This window comes from Bactrocera neohumeralis, chromosome 6 (genome assembly GCF_024586455.1).
Source record: "Bactrocera neohumeralis isolate Rockhampton chromosome 6, APGP_CSIRO_Bneo_wtdbg2-racon-allhic-juicebox.fasta_v2, whole genome shotgun sequence".
Taxonomy (NCBI): domain Eukaryota; kingdom Metazoa; phylum Arthropoda; class Insecta; order Diptera; family Tephritidae; genus Bactrocera; species Bactrocera neohumeralis.
Window position 1 is genome coordinate 44746079 of NC_065923.1, and position 17717 is coordinate 44763795.

At 35.7% G+C, this 17717-nt stretch overlaps 1 long non-coding RNA gene across 8 annotated transcripts; it reads left to right on the forward strand.

Moving 5' to 3' along the window:
* The first annotated feature begins 3823 nt into the window (after positions 1-3823).
* Positions 3824-17328, forward strand: LOC126762726 (uncharacterized). 8 transcript variants are annotated; one of them, XR_007667511.1, is made up of 5 exons: positions 3824-3909; positions 10301-10510; positions 14383-14861; positions 14973-15071; positions 16942-17328. It is a non-coding gene; the product is annotated as an uncharacterized LOC126762726 (long non-coding RNA). The 8 variants fall into 8 exon arrangements; XR_007667505.1 differs by lacking the exon at positions 3824-3909 and adding an exon at positions 3920-4418; XR_007667507.1 differs by lacking the exon at positions 3824-3909 and adding an exon at positions 3920-4418 and having other exon boundaries at positions 10315-10510.
* The last annotated feature ends 389 nt before the right edge of the window (positions 17329-17717 follow it).

Here is a 17717-nt window from a genome sequence, read left to right on the forward strand (position 1 = left end):
TTTCATCATAAGTCCTTTTACCTTGAAACTTGTGATTTACAGCAAACTAAAATGAAATACTTAAATAACAACACCATTAGAACTGCTTCTGCCTTGTCAGTCATTAATGAGAGTTTTAAAAAATTTTAACAATAAAGGGTTTTCAAAAGGGGGCTAAAAAATTAGACCGATAGGAACAGCAAACCACGCCATATTTTTCCCGCAATTTGAATATTTCCCTTCAATAAGGTTTGCCATTTCATCACGGAAAGACAAACGATCCAACAGCGAGTCGAAATTATTAAAATTTAATTCGGAGTCAGTGGCCTCAACTTTAAGAGCGGGTTTTTCAAAAAGAGCGCAACAATTTTTTTATAATAATAAGTTTGAGATATAAATGAAATTCTTTATTCTTATGAAAGCACGTATGTACTTCATTAGTCACCATTGCATCTTGCAAAAATTACGGTTTGGTGCGGTTATGGGCCGGCGACGTCATTAGGCCGTATTTCTTCCATTATGATCAAGACCGTCACGTTACTGAGAATGGGAATAGCTACCGTTCAATGATATCTAAATATTTTTGGTAAGAATTTGATGAATTGAACTTGGAAAATATGTGGTTTCAACAGGATGGCGTCACAAGCCACACAGCGAATTCATAATCGATTGATTGAAAACCAAGTTTGGTGAACGTGTTATCTAACGAAATGGCATAGTCAATTGACCGCCTCGGTCTTGCGATTTGACGCCGTTAGACTACTTCCTGTGGGGCTACGTTAAGTCTATGGTTTATGCCAATAAGCTAGTGACGATTGAGGAACTTCGTACGAATATCGAATGTGAAATTGCAGCGGCATCGGCCGAAAATTGGGTTCAGCGTCTGGACATCTGCAAGCGCGCCCGTGGTGGTCATGCAAAAGAATTCGGGTTGCATACATTATGATATTGAATGTACTATCACAGAAATTAAGAATTTTATTTAAATTTTTATAACGGTCTTTTTAAAATTCCCTTATGAATAAAATGCCAACTCAAAATTTATTTACTGAATTTTGGAACTATCAAAAAAGGCATACATTTATGTATGCGTTTTCTTTTGCAGCTTTATTCTACTGTGATTCAAAATAAACAAACAAATACACATACATATATATTTTTAATTTACATTTACTGCCGATTTGAAATTTCTTTATTTAATTTATTTTAAGGATGGAAAATGAGAAAAGGTATAAAACGTTTTTTGAATTTTTTTTTTTAACACCGAAAACATTAATATATCCAATTTTTGCAGATTTTTAGGGCAACAAATTATACATATACTTAGATTTTATATTTTCCTACACCAAACAGGGTTTTAATGGAGACGGGGTCAAAGTTGGACGATGGACGAGGTACCACCCATTTTTAGGTGAAAACAAATATCTCGTGAGTTCAAATCGAGAAGCAATCAATATTACGGGATAAAACCTTGATCGAATAATGTTTTCAGGGGATGACACCTTATGACTAGAAATTATCAGGGTCTAACTAAAACTGTTCAAGCCCCTGGATAACGAATATTTTACCTGAAGGTACTTGCTTGGTTTTAATCCTTGCCATTATCCAAGTAAGTAACTTAGCTCTTCCTTCCTTGTTTTATTTAATTTGAACTTTACTGGGTCAACGATTGAGGATTACTGCATTCTTTAGTAATATTTATCATATTACTTTTTTCTAAAATATTCAAGGTCATGTATTTAAAGTCATTCACCTCAGTGCAGTCAATAATTATATTTGCATTGAGTGCCCCCTTATGATTGTATTTGTTTTGTTATGGCTGCTTAGTAAACCTATGCGCCTAGTAAGTTTCGTTCACACAATTATTTGTATGTTTGCCTGTGTACATTTGCTAGTCTCATTTATCATGTACTAAGTACTAAGCTTAATATGTAAGCAGTCTATTACAATTTTAAAGTCCCAATTTTTACAGCTCTCTTTTTCTTAATAACTACTTTACATAAGAATGAGCAATAACGTTAAATAGGTATTTGGGCATTCTGCTTTTATGAACTGTTAATGGTACATATAGTACATATGTGCATATAAAATAAAATATAAAGAAATTATGTACATATTTAGCGGTAATGATATATTATTTTAAATAATATTTAAGAAACTGAACTTAGCAAATACCACCAAATCGCTGTCGCTGCATTTCTGCAGAGGATGCTGACGAATAATGGGTCAAACAACAACGGTTACAGCCTTACCAGGATAAGCTGTAGTAAGCGGTATGGAAATCAAGAAGGACGGTCACGAAACTTTTGTTATATGTTTAGCTACTGTGAGCTGTTATCCTACGAAAAATTGTATAGTCAAAAATTAGCCTGGCTGTAAAATTCAATCGCCCGAAGTGGTTAGCTTTGGTGAATTGGAGAGGAATGTTGTTGTATCAGGGTTGCATATTTTATACTATTTATCTCAAATGACTTTCAATGTATAACGCTTTGATTGCTAAGGCTTACTGTTAGTGATGTAGATAATGAAGTAGCAATACCTTATCGAAATTTACGCGCTCTCCCAATTCTCTCACTAAAAAATGCAAGTTTTGTAAAAATTCCACAATTTTGGATATGCTGTACAATTTCTTATGAGAATGCTAACATACATATGTGTATTATAGCTCTATTACTGTCACACTTTTAACGATAATATAGCAATACGCATGTTATTATTTTCACGAGCTCATACTCTTATTGAGCTAGTTGCACTCTTATTGAGAGGGTAAAATGCGAGTACTTTTACCGATTTTGAGTGGTAATAATTCGACTATATGGTGATCTCAAACAGATACTAAAAAAATTGTTAAAAACGTCCATTGGATGCTCTTAATTTTATGTAAAATAACCAAAATTTACGATTTCGTCATATTCATTTGCCATTTTTACGAACTTACGCTATTAGTGAACGTTTGGTTTATCCTGAAAGAACATGCTGTGGAAACTGTACAATTTACATATTATGTTACTGTTATTTTCTGTGGATTCTAAAGAGTATTGCCTAGGACAATTTACTCCTTGCCCAGTTTATGTTAATGTTAATGAATGACAGAAATGTATTGACAAAATGACCCTATCTTGTAAATGTTTAGCAGCTGCTAAAAATACTTTAATGTACGTTCTGCTATTTCTCTTACCATCTTGTACTGTGATTTTACTAAAAGACAATTATGGTAAAAGAACATCATGTGGATGCTGCGCTACTGTTCAATATAACTCAAATGTTCTTTTGTGCTCTCCTTCCTATACTACTCCTCCTTCACATACTTTGAGAATGTTACAAAACATTGTAACTAAAGTCTACACTCTCTTTCTTCTTTTCTCATAACAGTTCTCTTTGACCGATTTCGACTGTGCCTTAAAAAACGATTACAATGTTCTAAAATGTTAATGTAGTAAAGGTATTGTGCTGAGTACAAATAAAATAATATGTTAACTGAGTAACGCAATCAAAGTGATAAAACCTTTACTGAATTTGAGGTACTTCCTGCAGAACGAGAGCTTTGTTCAATAGGGTAGGAATCATAGTCATAGGCTAATTGAAATGTATGCTCTCTCTCATTTTTATTTTTCCTACCCAAACTTTCAGATAAGTTATGACTGCCTGTAAAGTACTAAAACTACAATGTCTGCGGGAGAGCACCGTATTTATTTGGAAATGTACAGAGCTGAGCCGCGAATTAAGCTCCTCATCACGAAACTGTTTCATCTGCTTTCGGCACAGTGGATCCTGACGACAAGCAGCATAACTGATGTAGTGCAATATTCAAACATAGCATCCAATTGAAGCATAAACATTCGCTAGCAAGCACACACATTAATAAGTATCGCATGGATATGCAATATGAATGCGAGTTTTTCGTGGTTTAAGCAACGATAATTTTCTAAGGTACTTTTAGTACATATTAGAACGCTTACTGTAACGGATGAGCACGTAGAAGAAGTGAGACTCGTGTGCGATGTTAAAGGACCTAGAATAATGATTTCAGTTAGCCGTGCGTATGAAAAGCGCTACTCACCGAATTAAATTAAATTATAAGCACGAACGAGTGTGCCGCTTCGCTCTTCTGTTAATATTTCTAAAAACTCTTTTATTAGTGTCTTTAGTTAGTTCTTTTTGAAGTGCTAATTATTTAAATGCAATTGAGAGATAAACACATTGACTGTGTATGAGGAAATCAGCAATGAAACAAGTGTTTGCTTTGTAAGTTGGTGTTTCAGACTAAGTGTGCGTGAAATGTTGAGGCAGGGAAAGTAGTAATACAGAATAGTTCACATTTAGAAAATACTATTAAATACAATAATAGTATGATTTTCCACTATTATTACAAATCGCAAAAAATAAGAACGCTGATATAATACAAATAAAATTAACTAATCATATATGTATGTATATGAGTAAGTATGTTTTGATACATAAAATATCAAAGTAGCTACAATTAGAGTTACACGTACTGCTCTTATTATTCTTTTAAATAAATGCAGCTTAAATAGCAGTAACGAGTGCACCCATTATGGTCACGCAGTTCCTCTACCCGGGGGTGATTACAGCTTTTAGAGACGGAAGGCTTCTGTGGCGTTATTTGCTCGCTTTACAGTTTCGCGGTTTGGGTAGTCAATACTATAGGGGAGCTGCTCCGGAAAGAAGAAGGAGCTAAGGCATGCTTCATGCCAAGCCACTAATGGAAGGTCATAACCTCAGCAGGTGTAAATATGTAATCAACCTCCTTAGAGAAAAACTAAGGCTACTTATGTTATCTTATCTTGGGTAGCCTTTTTGCTACCTCGCCTAATGAGCGCCGCAGCATGTCATCATCGCCATCCTTGGCATGTTCCTCAAATAGCGGGCGCTATTCCAGCGGAAATCTTTATTATTCGAAAACTTACTACTTTACGATACATCTTTCTAAAGTCTGCATCATTCCCAGTAGTAATTTTTTTCGGATGAAGTGAAATTGTGAAATTCCTAATGACTTAATATTTAGAGTCACTTTTTGGATAAGCCATTTTCGATAAATTTTTGCTTCTTATATAATATGCTGTAAAGAGGACTCGGTGACCGAGCCCTCTAAAAAGTTCAATATACGTATCTCTTGCACACACCAAGCAACAACAACAAGTTTCTCCGATGGCACATCTTATTATCATTACGTACACTGTGAAAATGCGTGACATCCGATTAAAACCCAATATAATGGCTTTGTTAACAATTATTAAAATGTGATAAATCTATAAATAAATTCGCCAGAGACATACAATACCTCGACAACTACTCAACAGGCTTTAACCAAATTTGGTAGGTAATAAATATTCCGCAATTTCCACATTACGGTGAGAATTCAAACAAAAAAAAGGCTTTAACCAATTAAACCAACCATATATAACCAAAATTTTTAATTCTATCTTCCGGTCTCTTTTAACGAATTGCTGTCAACATATCCTTGACTTGCATTGACGTAGTTTTTTCTGCTCGGCTTTGCCACGATATTCGGCCAATTGATCGTCTGGGTCGGACGCATTAATGCAAGACTGATCGCCAGTAATAATAGGTTTCATGACATCATGGTAGTCGGAAAGCCTTGTTTCACAGATGTTAACGCGACGCCGTTTTTCGAAAAAATTTTGTGAATTTCAAAATGGTTTTCACTGATCATTCCGATATTCCAACGTTCCCAGTAAGATCACAGACTATGAGTCCACGATTCTCAAGCAACAATTACTTTATTTTATTGACGTTGTGACCATCATTGTGTGTTGTTAATGGCTGTAATGGTTCGTCGTCAATGCATTTTTGACTCGCTTGGAATAATTTGTACCAGCCAAAATATCTTTGATTTCGCACAAAAAATTTAGCGAAACTTCTTTTTTGCATAATTTCACTCATCGTAAAAATCGCCTAATGCATTTTATACACTACCATGGCGTTACAAATGCTGTATATATTGGCCTATAAGTAAGATATTTTAGCAAAATTATATGAAGATGTACTACTAAATTTCTTCTACTTATTCTATACTGGCGTAGACACCGCTTACGCGATTATAGCCGAGTTAACAGCAGCGTGCCAGTCGTTTCCTATTTTCGCTACGTGGCACCAATTGGATATTCCAAGCGACGCCAGGTCCTTCTCCACCTGATCCTTCGAACGAAGTGGAGGTCTTCCTCTTCCTCTACTTCCCCCGGCGGGTACTGCGTAGAATACTTTCAGAGCTGGAGTGTTTTCGTCCATTCGTACAACGTGATCTAGATAGCGTAACCGCTGTCTTTTAATTCGTTGAACTATGTCAATGTCGTCATATACCTCATACGGCTCATGGTTCCACCGAATGCGATATTCGCCGTGGCCAACGCGCAAAGGACCATAAAATTTCGCAGAACCTTTCTCTCGAAAACTCGCAACGTCGACTCATCGGTTGTTGTCATCGTCCAGACCTTTGCACCATATAGCAAGACGTGAATTATTATGGCTTATAGAGTTTGGTTTTTGTTCGCCGAGAGTCTTGTTGGCAAGAGTTACACTGCGTTGGATTTCATTGTTGGTGGTGTCAATACTAGTTCCCAAAGATGCTAGATGTTACCAGAATTATGTGATCCAGGTGGAAGACTCCATCAAGACAGACACCCAAGCCTTCTGGAAATTCATCAAGAACAAGAAAAAAAATAATACAGAGATACCGGCGAAAGTACATTGGAACAATTCAACAGCGAACACTGGAGAAGATATTAGTAACTTATTTGCATCTTTCTTTGAGGGTACCTATACATCCTCTGATGCTGAATACACACAAGATTCAGAGGCCGTACATGCAGCTCCAACTAATCATGACGGCAATTTCGGAACAAACTGCAACTTATCCGACATGGATGCTACCTTTGACGTCGTCTTCAAACAGCTAACATTACTTGATATAAATAAAGGCGCAGGCCCCGATGGACTACCAAATATTTTCCTTCGAGGTTGTGCGGTAGGACTCTGTGCGGTAGGACTCTGTGAGCCAATATATTTAGTAAATCGCTATCACAAGGAATTTTCCCAACATGTTGGAAAAAATCATACGTCTGTCCAATACACAAATCTGGACATAGATCTGATGTCAAAAACTACCGTCCAATTTGCATCCAATCGTCACTAGCAAAGCTCTTTGAAAAAGTAGTCTTAGCACAACTGGCAGCGTCATTCAAGGATATTATCATCACCCGTCAGCATGGGTTTGTTGGCAGAAGATCCACAACAACCAATCTGTTTGTTTATATTAATTACATACTTGAGTCTATGAATGCTGGTACTAGTGTTCATGCAGTGTACACTGACTTCAGTAAGGCATTCGACAAAGTTGACCATGATACATTATTGATGAAGCTAAAAAACTATGGTGTAAACGGCACGGCACTCAAATGGTTCCATTCTTACCTAGTTAACAGACATCTCCAGGTCAGAGTTGATGGTCATCTGTCAAAAGAATACGATGTGCTGTCTGGAGTCCCTCAAGGTTCACATCTAGGTCCTTTGTTATTCAATATATTTGTTAATGATATTGGTAAACATTTCAAGTCGGAATACTTGCTGTACGCGGACGACCTTAAAATCTTCAGGACGATACATGATGAACAAGATAAAATCGGTTTGCAGCATGACTTAGATACTCTAAACACCTGGTGTAATACCAATAAATTATACTTAAATATCACTAAGTGCGCTGTAATGTCCTTCTCAAGAGCACGCTCACTTGAAGTCATGAACTACACAATAAACGGTCAAAAACTTCAGGAAGTCATCGAAACTAAAGATCTCGGGATAAATATAGATAATAAGTTAACTTTCAACAAACACATTGATAAAATCGCCTTACAGGCTTACAAAGTGCTTGGACTTATCATTAGAGCAGCTAAAGACTTCAGTAATGCGTCCACTCTGGTTAAACTCTTTACGACGCTAGTTCTTCCCATCTTAGAATATGGGACGGTAATATGGTCACCATTTACTGATATTCAAGTCAATAGACTTGAAAAAATTCAGAAAAAATTCTGCAAGTCACTGTCATTCTTTATAACTCGGCAAACATCAACAGCAGCAGTGGAGGATGCAATGAAGCAGTTCCTGATTAACCCTCTTTTGATTCGGCGTAAACTGGCGGACTTAATGTTCTTTTATAAAGTAATGAATGGTCTCATCGATGCTCCGGAGGTACAAGACAGCTTTAAAATGATCACAGACGGCCCAAGTCTCAGGCGCAACCGCTTTATTAGAACAACCAAATCAACTAAAAATTATGTCATACATGGTCCCAGTAACAGGATAGCTAATTACGTCAATGACATGACTCCTCAGATCCAGTTCTTCGGAGGTTCCATCCATTCCTTCAACTTTAACCTGAGAAGACATCTGTACGACCGCCACAATAGCTAAAACTCGGATTGCATTTTTTTAAATTCTTTGTATTATATTTCATTTTCTCTGATATAGCGACTTAATTTATTCTTGCAATATTAATATTAATAATAACATTATTATTCCTTTTTACTGTATATTGCCGATTGGCGTTCATAAATGAATAAATGAATAAATAAATATACGAAACTATCGACAACTTCAAAGTTATGACTGTCAACAGTGACGTGAGTTCCAAGTCGCGAGTGCGATGACTGTTCGTTTGATGACAGGAGACATTTCGTCTTGCCCTCGTTCACTGCCAGACCCATTTTCTTTGCTTCCTTGTTCAGTCTAGAGAAAGCAGAACTAACAGCGCGGGTGTTGAGGCCGATGATATCAATATCATCGGCATACGCCAGCAGCTGTACACTCTTATAAAATATTGTATCTGCTCGATTAAGTTCTGCAGTTCGACCTAATTTCTCCAGCAGCAGATTTAAGAAGTTGCACGATATGAAGTCGCCTTATCTGAAACCTCGTTTGGTACCGAACGGTTCGGAAAGGTCCTTCCTGATCCTGACGGAGCTTTTGGTGTTGCTCAACGTCAGTTTACATAGCCGTATTTGTTTTGAAGGGATACCAAATTCAGACATCGCGGCATAAAGGCAGCTCCTTTTTGTGCTGACGAAAGCAGTTTTGAAACCGACGAAGAGGTGGTGTGTGTCGATTCTCCTTTCACGGGACTTTTCCAAGATTTGGCGCATGGTGAATATCTGGTCAGTTGTTGATTTGCTAGGTCTAAAGCCACACTGATAAGGCCCAATCAGTTTGTTGACGGTAGTTGGCGGAGATTATGGGGACTCCCTTTTTGTGGATTGTGCAGAGCACAGTTTAATTCCAATCGTTGGGCATGCTTTCGTCCGACCACATTTTTCAAAGAAGGTAATGCATACTCCTTACCAGTTCTTCGCCGCCGTGTTTGAATAGCTCGGCCGGCAATCCATCGGCCCCCTCGGCTTTGTTGTTCTTCGGGCGGGTAATTGCTATTCGAACTTGTTCATGATCGGGCAGTGGAGCGTCTGCTCCATCGTAATCGGCCATTTCACATGTGGAAAAATATAATTATTTAAAGTGCGAAAACTTCAAACTGAATATTCCTTATTCTAATTAGGTACGCATCATTTAATGCTTCATTATTGTCGTCATTACTTATCGCAAGTGTTGAGTACTTCATTGATGTCTACCTGAAAAATGAGCTTAATTAGTGGAAAATCATTCCTTCAACGAGCACTCATTCAAACAAAGGTTATCATCAAAAACATAGTGCAATCCTCATAAAATACACCGAGACTTACATATGTAGGTGTGTAAGTAATGTGTATATGTATGTGCAATGAAAACACTTGTTGAATTAAGCTCAACGTCATGTTATAGCGTAATGTATAAAATGTGAGTAATTGGTAACATAAGCATCATTTAATTGGATAACACATTTTCGTGGGCGAATGTTGTATTGCATTGAATAAGAACCGTTTACAACATGGAAACCTTTACATACAAATATTACGTACACGCCAGTATGTCGATACAACAAAATGCAGCTTCGCAATTTAAATCAACCATTAAACTTCGCATCATAAAATGTTATTAATAAAGAAGCTTGTGTACCATGCTAGGGTGATACCTTCTTATATATAAGTACATACATATCTAGGTATAAGTGTGCATATGACTCTATGTGCCAAGCACTCACCAGAAGTACTTCCACCACACTCACATGAACATAAAAGTCTGCACGTAGATAATACAGCCAACTACAAATAGTTTTACTTAGTTATAGTTGAAATTATTTACCTTTGCTCATCTCTTTTTATGTTTCTCTATTTAATATGCTGTACTTACCGCTCAGTCATTCGCCGACAGGTGTAAATCGAAGGTCTCACAGGAGAAATAAAATTTTACATCAGCGATCGAAGGGTCAATTACACACACACACACACATCGTTACTCGAAGAATTCTCTATGACGTCGTAGCACCCGTCATTGGATGACAATGACCACTTTCAGCATTACTGCAAGGATTTGGCCGACTTATTGGTCGAGAAGTTGGACATCAGTTGTAAGTATTCAAGTGTATGTGTCAAGAAAAATGAGAATTTTCCCAGAAATTTATACGTACACATACACGTGTTTGGGTGCATTGTAGTAGAATCGCAATCAAAACTTTATTAATTAGTGTTGTAGTTCCGTTTCCCAGTATAAATATTTCCATTATGCCGGCGAAAAGGTTAGTATTATTTTGATAGCATTAGCTTTAGGGCTTCCGAGAGTCGACGCTTTAGGAAAATACAATTTTCAGTTAAAAATCTTAGCAATTATACAGAACTTTATGTAAATTATATTAACACCTTCCGCAGAGAAGAAATCCATGACCGAAGAGTGTTTTATCGTTGTTAAGGAGCATTTTGAATTTAGTGAATTGGTCACAATTCTAAGGAGTTGATTATTTCAGATTTAGATATAAAGCCAATAGCCTGATAAACCTTAATATGAGGAAAATAGAATTAAAATTTTCGAGCCAGGTTTGGAAACTTTTCACATCTATGATATGCCTTAAATCATGACGGGAACATCGGAATTGCTTTTGGCGTACTACCATTTATTAAAAGAAAACAAACTAATTTTTATGGTAACTATACTACTTATTGCTTACAAATAATGTATAATGTATTCCTACTTTCTTATAAAGAGTGATTGGAAATTTCTAGCTCATCCTGAAACTGATAAGTAGCACTTTAAAAAAAAATTTATTGTTAAAATTAAAACACTTTCGTAATACCGAGATTTCAAAGCCTTCCCGTATCATATCATTTTTATCACTTCTTCGCTATTATGCAGTTATATGTTTATACATATATGTACTTCATTACAAATATTTACAAGTATTCACTATTAGGTTGTATACAGTTTATGTACTGTTATGATATATCTAACCTAAAACTAGCGAAGCGTCTTAAATCGTAAAAATAAACGAAATGAAAAAGATTTATCATATTGCACTCTATACTTTCGAAGGGTCTGAAGAATTTTCATACTCTTACAACAAGTTGTGATTGGGTATAATAGAGTAACGGTTGTTTGTATCACTTAAAACTAATCGAAATATATATATATATAAATGAACAGAGCGATGAGATGAGTTGAAATCGAAATGTCTGCCGGCCCGTCCGTACAAACGATAACTTAAGTAAATATTAAGATATCTAGATGAAACTTGGTACACGTGTTCCTTGATAAAAAAGTAAGGTCGAATTCATGGACATGTGATTCGAAAATTTTTAATAATTGTACGTGGACCTACCTAACAGGTAGGACCTTCCTAACAGGTTTATTGTATGTATGTCTCCCAAGCCATTCAAGCTATATTACTCAAATTTGCACTGAACATATCAACTGGACGAATCATTTCTACTGTGCTTGCGAGAGAACAAAAATAGGTGAATAGTAATTACGCCCACTAGCTATATTTTTGTAAAAAAACTAGCAAAAGCGTGAAAAATCAACTTTTTATAAAAACGATTGTTAGCCGGTCGCCAACTTTCGGGTAGATATCTATAGCTCTGTATCTACTCGACCGATTGTAACCAAATTGGGTATAAAACATAACCCAGATGTCTTCATATTGACGTGTCGAATTGAGCGGAATCAGACTAAAACCACTTACTTTTAATATATCCGATTTTGTCACCTTCCAATATACAAGTCACTCAAGTGCTTATGGCTGCCTCCTTGCCGAAAACATCAGCCAATCTGTGAGTTATATTATTGAATTTCGAAGAAAATGTTTCCTTTATAATAATCTACTCTTTTGTCAAAAAAGTTTTGATTCGAATCAATACTCCCTTAGCCACATACATATACCTAATACAATGATTTTCGAACTTCCAGTTTTCTTTCTGTCACATATATCGTCCAAATTCGGGTTTAATAAAAAGTTTTGGTAACAATATATACATATGTAAAAGTACTACGAGGGCTAGAGCATAAAATGCTTGGTGTAACCGGTGTCTTCGTTGGCAAGTGTTAGAAGTCGCAAAAGGCAATATGGGAATCCTTCCAATGCATTTCTAAACCAAGCTTTTAAATAGTCAAATTAACATTAAATATTTCTTTGATTTACTACTGTGATCAAATTGAAAGGTGAATTTTAGATACTCAATTGAGTCAATACGGTGTCCTGTGAATTTGCTGAATAGCCAAAAGACACACGATGGTAAATCAGGCGAATGCGGTGGTTGCGGCACGATATTAGTTAAAAATGTGGGGAAATGATCACGAATAACCAATGCAGTATGAGATGTTGCATTTTCGCACTTCTTTGTTCAATAAACTCAGGCATAGTGAAAAGCGAAGAATTCACTTTTAGAGCCTCACAAAACGACGCATATCTCAAATATTAATGAATATACGTGAAATTTAGCATAGATGTCATTAACAGTACTACCAAATTTACCGATCTGAAAATTCACCTTTTAGTTTGACCACAGTAGTATCTATACTGTCATATTTCTACATGAACAATGTGCGAAGCCGAATAATTCTTCTTCTTTCATTAGTCATTACTGTAGTTTGCACCCACGTTGAAACCATTTGTTTTCTTTTCGACCTTTGCATGTACCGACTAGGTTATATACGAAAACAAAAAAATTTTATTTAGCACGACTTCATTTATTTTTTCTGTTTTCGGGAACAAACCTTGAAATCTTCTTGTGTGTGGCTTGTGTAATGTCGCGTGTATATATGCAAGCATCTGTACAGGTAAATTTGCCATTTTGCGAATTTTAAAGTATGCCACCCCATCAACAATAAATTAAAGCAAGTATGGTTAGAAATAGTAGCATCCGCAGCTGCAATAATATTATTTGGTAAATTTTATATTTCACCAAATGTAGAAAACTTGTTGCAGTAAGCCATCGAAAAGTTTTGCTGTTAAAAATGTAAGTTATATGTTAAACATGGTTTGTTTAACCAGTCAGCCTCATCAATAAATCATTAGCGGCCATAAACTAACTACAAGGAGGTATTGAAATTTGTGCAATTTGGCTGAACCCAAACTTATCAACGGTGACTTTTACTCAATAGTACAAATGTCCGTAATAGTACTCTCAATTTCAGTACATACTATGCCACAATTTATTTCTTACCACAACTTGTGTCTTTTTGTTTATTTCTTCAAACTTTTTCGAACCCCTCAAACTAACGGCATTAGACTAAGCAAAGACGATCGAAGAAAACGTTTTTCGAAGCTTTAGTTTTGCATTGCGGTAGTGGCAAAGAACCGCTTTATTGAGAGCACAATATTTATTCGCACTTCAGTTAAAAAAATTTCTGTAAATATTTTATAAATCAGTTAAAAAACTCAAATACGTTTCATAGATTTTTTATTGTTTAGTAAGTGTGCTAAGCCATTTTGTAGCAAATTGCAATATTACATACATGACGCTATTGCAGCTTTGCCTGGTCGAGCAGGTTAGAAACAAATATTCACAATATTTGAAAACAAACAGAGAATGAAACACGAGTACTATTTTTTTAAGAGCAAATTCTATTAGACTTAAGTTGAAAAAGTTTGGCATTACTTAACATAAAGATTATGCACCAAATTTGATTGAAAACTGCAGTGTTGTTACTTAGAAATGGGACTTAACCTAATACTGTTCCAAACTTATTATTATTCCTATTTTATTCCGATTCATATGAAACACTTGTGTATAAAATATTTCACCTGTGAAATAAAATAACAAGTTGTATACCGTAATCAGTATCTAATGTAAGTTGTCTCGAAAAGATATTAAAGCAATACATACCGTCTGATACACTGATAATTTTTTCTGACTTTACTTAAGCTTTACTTATTTAGAAAGTTATTCAGATAAAACTTTTGCAAAAAATTGTGTTAAATATTTTTAAACACTTTTATATTATGCACAGACTTTTCTCCTTCTCCTGAATCTATGGGAGTCAAATCGGGCGCAGAATGCATTGTTTTAAATTTCCACTCCACAAGTGTTTTACAAACATTTTCAATTACTGACAACAAGTATTCGTGTCAATTTGGTGATTTGTAAACAAATTTGTCAAGAAGCATGTCATGTCGTCAAATACTAGCCAATCATAAGCTGCAAGTGGCACTCAACTAGTTATTATCACGTGTACTGAACACACCAAGCAATGTAACACTATACATAAGTTCAAACAGCGTCAACGTCAACAAATTTTCAGCAATCTCCATACATTTCCGTTACGGCAACAAATTCGCCTATACATTGCTTACCACGGTTCAGATGGCTTCCAGTATAATATACCGCTCAAACAGATTAAGCAAATGAATAACTACAAGAATAGCACTGCGTTCAAACCGATGCGCGAACGCTGCAAAAACAGTGGCCGATAATGAATGCATTAAAAAAGTAAGTAATAGTATGAAGCGCACGCCCACCGCTTACCTGTAATATGTCAGTCATACTGATTTAACTCGTTTTTTTCGTTCTTTCTCTCTCTTTTTCGCACCCGTAAAATAGATTACTGGGGACTTAGGCCCAACGCTGTATGGAAGCCGAACTTTATATTGTTCTATAATGTCATCAGTATAGCTGTAAGCGATACCTTGGAAAAACGTGGTGAGTTGCCTATCGTATCGATGTTTTAGTGTTGCTCTTTGCCACATAAATGCCGCCTTGAGTGGAGGTGTGTACAAACATGATGTTAGTCTATCCGGAAAATGTTGTTGCGTTTTGAAATATTCGTACCAACACTGGTAGTCATTCAATAATATTTGAATATTGTGGATATTCGAAAATATTTATAGCTTGTTTTCCAGTTTTCGTAACACGCTTAATGGCGTAAAGCTGAGACGACACTGAATGCTAGACTTGTTATAGGTTAGGTGTTGGTTAATTTATTAAATAGTTATTCTAGAAACTAAGTAGAATAGAGAAGAAGCGCATAGAAGTCCTAAATTGGCTTTGGAAGGCAAAAACAGCTATAAGTTATTCGAATTCTTTGTAATTTATAATAAATAGTAAACTTTTAAAATAATAATACATTTCGTGTATTGTCTAGGCTTTCAGTGATAGTTCAGAAGGTTCATAGGTGCAAAGAATGATATTTTTATACTTTCGCAACGTGTTGCCGCAGAGTGCGACATTTTTTTATTGCTTACACCACTTAAAACATATTGAAATAGATCTGAAGAAACTTTGAATATTTCACATAAAAGATATGAAAAGGCTTCATATGATATCAAAATTGGACAATGAGCTTGGCGCGGGTCCCCACATATACAAATAATGAGGAGTTTAGCCAAAAAACGTTTTGATTACCCCAGCAAGAAGTTATTATTAATTTATAGAATTTTATAAATATAGAAGTGTTTCACAAACCAAATAACCAAATAAAGGGCAAAAAAAAGGTGCAGTCCAGCATTTTATGCTCTTGCAACTTGCAGGAATCAAAGCCACGGAAATACCTTACGATGTAAAACGCGAACCGGAGGATCGGAATCTAAACAATTTTATATATACATACACCATACAGGTATATAACTTTTACACTGACCTACATATATATTTGGCATAGATTTGTTAAAAAAACCAAAATCATTATACATAGTCATAATACAAAATCAGTAAAATACGTTCTGAAATTTTCATTGAGATAACTCAAATATTAATTGATATATCCAGCATAAAGTCACTAGGAAGTTCGAAAATCTTTATATTAGGTATTAGAATTACTACTGCAGGAAAAAGATTCGGTCTGATTTTATATGCATTTCTCACACATTGACCGATATTTTCGAACAGAAGTCAACTATAGGTACTGTGTCCACATATTCGGTACCTAGGGTCTTGAACAGTTTCGGTTGGATTTGAACAATTTTTAGTCATAAGGTGGCAAAGAATGCCACGTTTCAAATTTTGTCGAAATTGATTTATCGGGTCCGGAGATGTGGGATTTCACCAAGAGTGGGCGGTCCCACGTCCATCATCCAATTTATACACAGGCCCCTACAAAGCCTTGTCGTATCACCGGCGGAAAATTTTTACGTCTGACACATTAAGTTATTTATTTATCGTACTTTTAGTAGTTTTGAACAATACCGTTATATAGGGACTCGATTTTTTTTTTTTGTACTAAAGAACCTGCATACCAAGTTTCATAAAGATATCTCTATTTTACTCAAGTTACAACTTGCATGGACGAACGGACGAACGGACGGACGGAGAGACAAACAGTCAACTGGTTTTCAACTTTTCCCGTCACCCTGATCAGTTATACAACCCTATATCTATTTATTAGTTTCATGTGATACGTACAACCGTTAGGCGAACAAAACTTTAATACTTTGTAGCAACTGGTTGCTAAATTGTAATAATATTATATCTAACTGTTTGGTTCCTCAACATGTGTAGAAACTATCAATAATAGTATCTAATATATCTGTTTATATACTAAAAACTGTTTTTATCTGCTTCTGCTCTTTTACAGGCAAGAGTTTAATTGCTGTCATTGGCGCACCCGATAACAAATAATCAAAAGCCGGCATTGTGTCCCCTCATTGGTTGGGGATTACCGCTTGCACCATAGCGCTCGTTTATTTTTCCACTTACAATTTGATTTTGGCGTTACGTTGCACTATAAAGTAACAGCTTATCAAGGATGGAGCAGCGGCACCAGTGTGACCGCTAACTTCGTACACGGCAATACCAGCATTGATCCCTCTCAGAGAGTGGCATTGGGAAAATATGTTTGAAATGTATGGGCATATCTTCGTTTAAAGAAGTTTTTTTTAATATAACTTGATTGAATTTAATTTAAATTAAAACGATTTTTGCAATAAATGACGCCAATGTGTGAATTTACGTTTCAATGGAATGTATTGTTTTTTGTCACCATTTAGTTATGATTATATACACATACATAATTTGTTTGTGATATTTTAATAAAAAAAAAACCAAGTAAGGAAGAACGATGGTAAGTACCAGGATAACCAAACATTTTATACCCTCGCAACTTGCAACGATCGAAACCTAGGATATACATTCAAGTAGTGTTAAAACTTTGTACTAAACTAGGTGAAAAACTGGCCTGACTGACTTTAGCAAGTGGATGTACTGAACTTAGTATGAAATTATTTCAAAATTCATTAAGATTTCTGACATATGAAAATATTTATATTAGATATATGGGCATTCTGTTGGATGGTGGATTGGTCGGATAGTTCCTTAGATATATGTCATATTAAGGTGGGTGGTGTCCGTTGT